Source organism: Vidua chalybeata, chromosome 4 (assembly GCF_026979565.1).
Source record: "Vidua chalybeata isolate OUT-0048 chromosome 4, bVidCha1 merged haplotype, whole genome shotgun sequence".
NCBI classification, from domain to species: domain Eukaryota; kingdom Metazoa; phylum Chordata; class Aves; order Passeriformes; family Viduidae; genus Vidua; species Vidua chalybeata.
Window position 1 is genome coordinate 50,655,489 of NC_071533.1, and position 8,171 is coordinate 50,663,659.

Genomic DNA, 8,171 nt, shown 5'->3' on the forward strand with positions numbered 1-8,171 from the left:
CAGTTGGTTAGATGGGGTCAGGTAAGCTTTTAGGAAGGAGAATCTTGTGAGGTTATTGTGTTAGTAACCTGGGAAAATAAACCACTGAAAATCAGGTTTGTGCACCTGGGGGAACATCAGGCAGATCTGGGATAGACTCAAACTGACACAGAAAAAATACAATGAGAGGAGGGAGAATGTTCTAAACCAAAAGAACACCCCACCCCTCCCATGAAAAAAAAACAAAACAACTTTTTCTTCTCAACTGGACTAAATTCAATAGAGACATGCAGCCCAAAGTTTTAAACTATTGTTCAGCACATTGGTAACTGTAGACTTAAGCTACCCTTCACTCTCCTCCAGTTCCTCTCCTGCTTTGGTAGCAGTTGGAGTGCTGGGACTCACAGCAGAACTCACGAGCTTGGAAGATGCATCATGCAAGGAAGCAGTCAGGGCTTTCACACAACAATGAATAAATGAGGGGTTTGACCTGGGAGTTGAACAGAAAGATGCCATCTTCCTCAACCTTTGAAGTTCTTCTGAGAGACAACTGTGCACTTATTTCACATCAGGCTCGGGACAAGACAGCAGCTTTAGTTTATGTAAGTTTCTGTAAGTCAGTTTTCCTCCCCTTCAAGAAGCTAAGCAAAAAATGCAACCATACAGCAAGCTCTTATGAAAAACAGCTGGTCTTAAATAGCACAAATTTGTTCAGCTCTTCTCTGCATGGCATTAGCACTGAACCCTGTTGACAAATGGAACCAGAGGCACTGGTACTGACTGCATTTCACCACTGATTATTTTAGCAGAAATATCATACTACTTAAGGATTATGAGGAGCCCTGGCCTGCAGCCAGAATTCTGGAACACTAGCCAGAACTAAATACCACTTGTCTCCCTCTCTTTCTGATCCCTAACTGAAATTTACATTGTCTTTGCTCAAGCTGACAGATTTCTCTATCCACCTGGCAGGATATATAGAAAAACACAAATGAGAGTATATATTAAATATGTCATGACACGGTCACTGCTTAGAACAGTGTTCAAAAAGTTTTTTTATTTAATTCAAATCGGCACTTGGAAGCATCACACACCCCTCTTGTTGCAAGGATATTTTTTTTATCTCATAGCTACTTATTATCTGCTGTTTGCCTCTGGAGCTATGGTTTGTGTGGCCAAAAGCATGCACAAGTCCAGAAACCAATTTGCCTCAGAAATTAGTTTTAATTTCCATTATTTTTTCATTAAATGCTGACTTTTAAAAGACTTAATGCTTAAATGCTGTTAGCAACTCCTGACTGGGTGCTGAATAACATAACCATATACTCTGATATTGGTTTCAGTAATAAACACACCTAAAATATTTACCAGTACAGCCAGCATTTATATCATTCCTCAAGTTTTATAAATAGGCTATTAATAAAAAAATTGCAACAAAATGTTCTTGATTACAAATATACACATTCATAATCAACTATTAAATGAAGAAAATAGCTGACTGCTCCTGCCCTTAACACCTGTTGCTATTTCCTTAATCAAGTCCATGGAAATTAGTATGTTGATGATTGAAGTCTTCTGACTCAGCCTCATACAGACCTGAACAAAATATTGAGCTGTTCTACGAATGTAATGCTCTAAAAAAAAAAAAAAACCAAAAAAAACCCATAACTTTGTAAAAGAAAGCTTGCTAGGTAAATTACATTATGAATACCATTCATTTTTATTCAATTGCATATCCACAGCCAAAATGTCCGCATTCAACTTTGCAGTTAACCAAATTAAAGTGAAAAAAGTGTCAAGTCATGCGTTTCACTTTCCTTACATCCTGTCATTTTTCTCACCTACAAAAATTTCAACTTTTGTGTAATCACCTATGATTTTCAGCGGTTCTATATAACCCACGACAAATTTCTATTTCAGCACTTACAAGTTTTAAAAGTATAGTCATGTGCATCAGCTCAGAGGTATTCACTGTTCAGAAAATGCATAATTTATTAATTTTGACCCACGATGTTCCATTCAATCTCTGGGTTTAGCGCAGACACAAATCCCACCATCTGCACTACTAAAGGTTCCTACAGCAGATCTGCCATGTTAGCCTCTCTCCCAAATAAAACACAGCACACAAAGGCCTCAATCTTTTCAAACTGCACTATAAATAACCACATTCGTTTCATACCTCTCGTGAACGCAGTTTCAAGAGATCATTCCCTTGTTGACTCAGTTCGCGAATTTAAAGGGCCATAAGAACAGTGCGCCGCCGCGGGCTCGTTGGGAGTTACATTCGGCCGTGCCGCGTAGGAAAGGTCCGTTTTCCCCAGGGAAGAGCCGCACGGCTGCTCGGAGACGGAGCGGGGTCTGGGAGGAGTTATACCCACCTATTTTGCATAGATAGGCGAGGAAACAGCAGAGAAGAGAGAAAAAGCGCTAAGGGCACCTCGGGTCACCGACAGATTACATTCAAGCAGGTCTTTTGGTTATTCTGACGAGGAGCCAACTCTCCCAGAACAGCGGCACCGGCGCCCCCGTCCCCGCTGCGCTCCCGCCGGGCCGCCCCGTCCCGCAGCAACGCTGTTCCCGCAGCCAGAGCCGCGCCTTCGCCGGGAGCCCCGTTAGGAGCGACGGCGGGACCCGCCGGGAGCGCGCAGCCCGCCCCTCCCGCCGCAGGCACGGAGCGGGGCCCCGGCCCTAACCCGCCGGCGCCGGAGGCTGCTCCCCCCTGGCAGCGCGGGTGCAGGCACGGGCTGCCCGCGGCGGGTGCCGCACTCCTCGCCACAACTCTTCACTTCCTCTGCGCCGAGAGCTGCTCTTCCTCCTTCCCCCCACCCTCCCAAACGCTGCTCGGCCCCGCCGGCGCCGCTCCTTCGGGTCGGCCCACAGTGGGGGCACGGCGGGCCCCACCGCCGCCCCCTGACAGGCCTGGGGCTGGGGGTGCCCGGGCGCCGCTTACCGCCGCAGGATGTGCTCGCCGCAGGGAAGTGCCCTCGCCGGGCAGCGGCCGCGGGCTGCCGGGCGCGGTCGGGCACCTCCCGCGCGGGGAGGCGGGCGGGGCCGGTAACGGGCGCCGGGCCGGGCCGGGCCAGGGGATGCCCGCCCGCCGCCTCCTGCGCTGCCCGCCAGCCGGCCCCGCCCCTACCTGCCGGCGGGCCGGGACGAGGAGAGAGCCGCGCCGCACACCCGGCCGGGCCGCTCGCCAGCGCGGACGAAAATAGCAACAGCCGGAGGGTCCCGGCCCCGGGGGGGCGGACGGCACACGGGGCGCCCGGCAGAGACGGCGGGCAGCCGGCGACAGGGGGGCGCCCATGTCGCCACAGGGGGCAGCTGAAGCCTCCTCCTCTCGCCCGTGAAGTTCCTTTCGAAGAGCATTTCGGCGACGCTGCCCTGTGTGTCTGGCACAGCCTCTGCTCTCCCGCGGAAAACGTGTCGTTGTCGCCTGGCCGTAGTGAGCCTGGGCGGATGGCGGGGTCAGCTGAAGTGGGGGCGAGCGAAGCTCGTTCACAACACTGGAGCTAGCCCGGCTCGCCAGCTCTGAAGCAGTCAAGTCCCCACTCGGCTGTGGGCCCAGCCCTGACCGCAGGGCGGCCTTTTGAGAGTTTACCTGAATCACCTCGACGGCTTGCTCAAAGAAACCACACTTGCATATGCATACAATCATTGTAAGAGTAGGTATTAGTTGGTCTCCCAGTTGCCAGAAATGATAAGGCATGAATGGATCCAGAGAATTATCCTTCTCTGCAAGTGGAGAAGATTAAGGCAACATACATCCCCGTTGTGCAAACCACTTCTGCACTCAATTTTCAATTTCAACTACTACTTCTTGGCTTAAGGCCACTGATTTTCTTACTTTTTGAATCCTGTGCACATTTGTAGAATCAAGCTTTCTACAGGAAATTTACTCTGTTGCTGTGAGGGAAACAGTCAAACAGTGCAAACACAATATTGCCCCAGATTATGAAAAACAAGTCAGATTTCGGTACCCAAGCACATCCCCTACTTGCAAAGTGTAGATACACGCGTAGATACAAAATCCATTGTGTCTCCATGACATCTAGGTGTAGTTCCTGGTACAGTAAATTACCACTTTGCTGGTGAGTGAATTGAAGTAGCAGTTCACCTGAAGAGCTTGTTCCCAGTCTGCTTAGGTCATGGTTGGCTGCTTCCACTTCAGACATGGGAATTGGTACGAGTGCCTCTTGCTTTTCGGTGACATCTTTACAGTCCTTGGAGAGAGGAATGCCATTTCCTTGCAATCAGTGCCTGTCTTAGTTTATAAAACATCACAGCTAAGGACAATGCTCTTATTCCAGTTATTACCTAATATCAGTACCTGAGTCAAGAATGCCTTTTTGCTCATTTTGAGCCTGTCTGAGCATTATATGCCTCTGGTAGCCATGCTCTAGCAGAAGGTGAACTGCAATTTCCACCCAGATAGCTCCAGCATGGCCGCCGAGGCTCATGCATTCCCAAATTATCAGCAAATGATCTTAGGAAGACTTTTTTTACTGTTTCACTGTTGCCTTTCAAAAAAATGTTATGAAACAGAGAAGGGTCCTACAAGACTATTTCTCGCTTTCTGGAAAATCCTTGAACAACAACAGAAGTCAATACTAGAGCATCACAATTAGAAATATTTTCTTCTTTCTCCTCTTTGATACTGGGAAAGAAATCAGCCTCAGAATGTTCAGCCTGCCTGCAATGAATGTTACCTATCATCACCTTTCAGGCTACTTTGGACAGCATTCATTCTCTGCTTCCTGATGAAACTGCATCAGGGGCAGTTGCTTATGTAGGGGCAATAAAAAAACCACAATGAGGCTTTTATGTTCCAGTCCCTAAAAATTAAGCACTTTTATGTGTTCCAGGGACTGGGATCCCAGTATTCATGTGAAAGCTATAAGCACCAGACTTTCTAATAATTTTCTATTTTCTGAAAAAGTAGATGTCTGTTCTTTTTTCCTTCACAGGTTAGATTTTTCTTTACAGTAACCTATTAACTAAAGCATATACCACCACATTAACTTCCTCAGACTGAGGAGGAAATCAAGCAGTACTTTCCACATCCTGCATACATGATGTAGACATAACACCAGTTTAACCATTTTCTCTTTGTCCAGTCACATTCTAAAAAAAAAATGCAAGGAAAATCCCATCACTGCCTTTTGTACAGAACCTGAATATACAGGCTTATATGAAGCACTCTGTCAGAACATGTGGGTAATGAAGCTTCTTTTGTAGATTAAGGACCAGAGGTATCTACTCACTTGGTCCCAGTTGGGGTAGGACTGTAGATCAATATAAATTTAGGCTGAATGTGCCAGGCCATGAGTGAGGGCAGAACTTGAACTTTGAAGTACCACAAGGCAAGCAGGAAGTTTCCACCCAAGATGCTTTCAGAGTTCAAGCTGCTCCATAGCTGGACAGCAGCTGAGCAGTAATGTTTTTGGATTGTGAATTTGAATGCAGGCACCTATAACATGTTTCACTTGCCTTATAAGCTTCTGTGCTTTTCCCTCTATGTTACCCATAATGATGATTTTCTATTGTTATTATACAAAACAGTCTTTTTTTTGTGACTTCTGTCATGTTATTAAGGGATGTTACTGTTTTGCAGTGCTTTGACTTAGGGAGCTCTGGATGAAGTATTACATTCTTATCCAATGACATTGTATCTCCAGATACTATTTATATATAACCTCAATTCATAAACAAAATTTACATCACTGTTATTATAGCACATTTACCTACTGCATATGCTGTAGGAATACATGCCAGTGGCATTAATTACTGATTATCTTTGTAGACAAGAGGCTTTATATTATCACTGATGAGTAGTCAAGAAGGAGTTGAGCTACTGTTACAGATCCTGCCTGCTGCTGTCTCTGTATTTTTGAGCATTTCAGATGTCATGATTAATCCCCTCTCTCTTTCATTCCCATGCATACTTTTGAAAATTACTTACCAGTGTTTATGTGAGTATTTTAAGCTTGTCCTTTTTGTTTGGAAGCTGCTGTTTCTATGCAATCATCTATATTACAGTTTATTTAGGTGGGTGTTAATATATAATTGGAGAGTTTAATAGTCTCATCCCATTATTCATAATATTCTGATGGTGCATGACCTCATTTCAGTTACCTGGCAATTGCTATACACCAGAGTGATGTTGGCTTCTACTTGGAAATTGATCAGAAGTACTAACACCATCATGAATTTGTATCTTATATAGAGCAAAAATGTACTGGGGAGGAAAGCAATTCAGCTCAATGACTTTTGATTAGTTTTGTACTTAGAGACAGGAAACTGTTTTACTGGTGATGCTTTTTATTTACAATTAATTAGATATATATATGGCATCCAGATGCCTTCAGCATCAGAATCCTAAAAATCCCCAAACTTGTTAATACTTGTGCTGGTGGTTAACAGCTGTTAATTTAGTATCATTTTAATGTTGCTATTCACAGTGATTGTTAATCAAGGACATAAGATTTGCTTGTTGGTGGTGTGTGGAAATAAAACCCATGACCACTGGAATTTTTAAAAGGATTAGCGAGGAGAAAAACTTTATTTATAGAAACTTTGTAGGTGAATCAGTTACATATTTAAGCACACATTGTACAAAATGAAAACTGCTTATAAAATAAATCTTTTAGAATTCCAGTTATCCTTGATGATTTGTATATAGCAAAATTATCAAATAAATCCTTCTGCAAATCAATACTTGACTATCATAACAATACTTTTACATAACATGCCATGGACTAAGTTCATATTACTTAGATGAAATGTATTTACTTCCTTCCAGCCAAACTGTTTCAATCCATCCCTGAATTTTAATTTATTCAGTAAATGTTATGATACTAGGACTTGTAAAAAACTAATAACCTTCAAGTGAAGTCCACTATTCTACTCTTAAAGCATTACTGTTTTTGGTTTTTATTTTGGCAGAGTTTTGAGTACTACACTAATTCTTCTCAGTCTTTCCTTCTAGCCCCATAGGCCTGATCCCCTATAGGATCAATGTTTACAACTGTCACTGGAATTGTGTTTCCATCTGTTATAAAAAACAGGCTCATTTTACATGTTTTTGGTAATGTAGGGATGTGTCTTTCTCTAGAAACAACCAAGAATTCCCTTACACCTGAGTTCAGTCCGGGCTGCAAGCACTCTTTATTCCAGTCATGACAATTCCCATCTCTGGATAAAATACTGCTCCCAGTTCAATGCTACTTGTTTACAAATGACATTTGTCTGTGTTTTAATATCTGTCTTGGGATTAACAATGTCCAAGTAGGCTTCATTATCTTACACAACACTTTAGTGGAAGGATTACACCAGCTCTGAAAAAACTGTAGCTTAACACCCATTCTGACTTGCAATACTAACTTCTCTCTTTGCTATACTCTTGCTGCCTTTGTTTTGATTCTTTATTTCAGTTCTAGATCCTCTTTCTCTGATGCAAGACAAGGTTAGTAAAGACTTTAGCAATATCAAGTTTTCTCTTGTAATTTTGTAGTTTATCATAATTGCTCAAGCAGCTTGATAAACTGCTGTGGGTTTGGCTATTTATTTTGTTGTGCCCCACCCCTGCCAAAGTTGTGAACTTCTGTCTGGAATAGAGAAAGGAATGGAGCAAGTAAATTCCTTGACCTTAGGAAGACAAAATGATAAAGATTAGGTCATCCTATGTCTGTACTGTTTCTGAGGATGCTCTAAAGCCTTCCTAGGGATGTTTCAGTATACAGAAGTGCATTGCAGGTCTCACTTCCAAACTTCTAATGTAAGTAAAATCCAAATCCAGGTTTAGCATATAAAGGCACATGTAAAATATGCCTCTCTAGCCTGTGGAGATGTTAAGATAAATACATAAAAAAATTCAGGACCTGTAATCCTCTGTCTTCAGGCCTTTTCCATGAATTAAGTAAAGCATCCTTTATCATATCCTGTGCCAAAAGAAACGTGAGCCCTCCCGGTAAAAACTAAAGTAAAAGGAATGATGCAATGGTTTTGGTGTGATGGTCCCCTTTAAAAATTACTTAGTTCAACTTCCCTACATGAAGCAGGGACACCTTCCACCAGATCAGATTGCTCAAAGCTGCATCCAACCTGGCCTTGAACACTTTCAGGCATCCAACAGCTTTGCTGGGCAACTTGTTCCCATTCTCACCCCTCTCAGTATAAAACAATCTTTCCTTGTA

The 8,171-nt window shown here is 43.5% G+C and overlaps 1 protein-coding gene across 7 annotated transcripts in view; it reads right to left on the reverse strand.

The window, feature by feature from the left end:
• TBC1D1 (TBC1 domain family member 1) overlaps nucleotides 1–3,021 on the reverse strand; it is a 98,971-nt gene extending 95,950 nt beyond the window's left edge. For 6 of the 7 annotated variants that reach the window (XM_053940718.1, XM_053940715.1, XM_053940717.1 and 3 more), the window contains exons 1-2: nucleotides 2,930–3,021; nucleotides 2,159–2,357 (exon numbers count right to left, since the gene is read on the reverse strand). The gene's annotated coding sequence lies outside the window, so the exon portion shown is untranslated. The remainder of the gene's footprint in view (nucleotides 1–2,158; nucleotides 2,358–2,929) is intronic. The other variant, XM_053940714.1, reaches the window with a different exon arrangement.
• Between the last annotated feature and the right edge of the window lie 5,150 nt (nucleotides 3,022–8,171).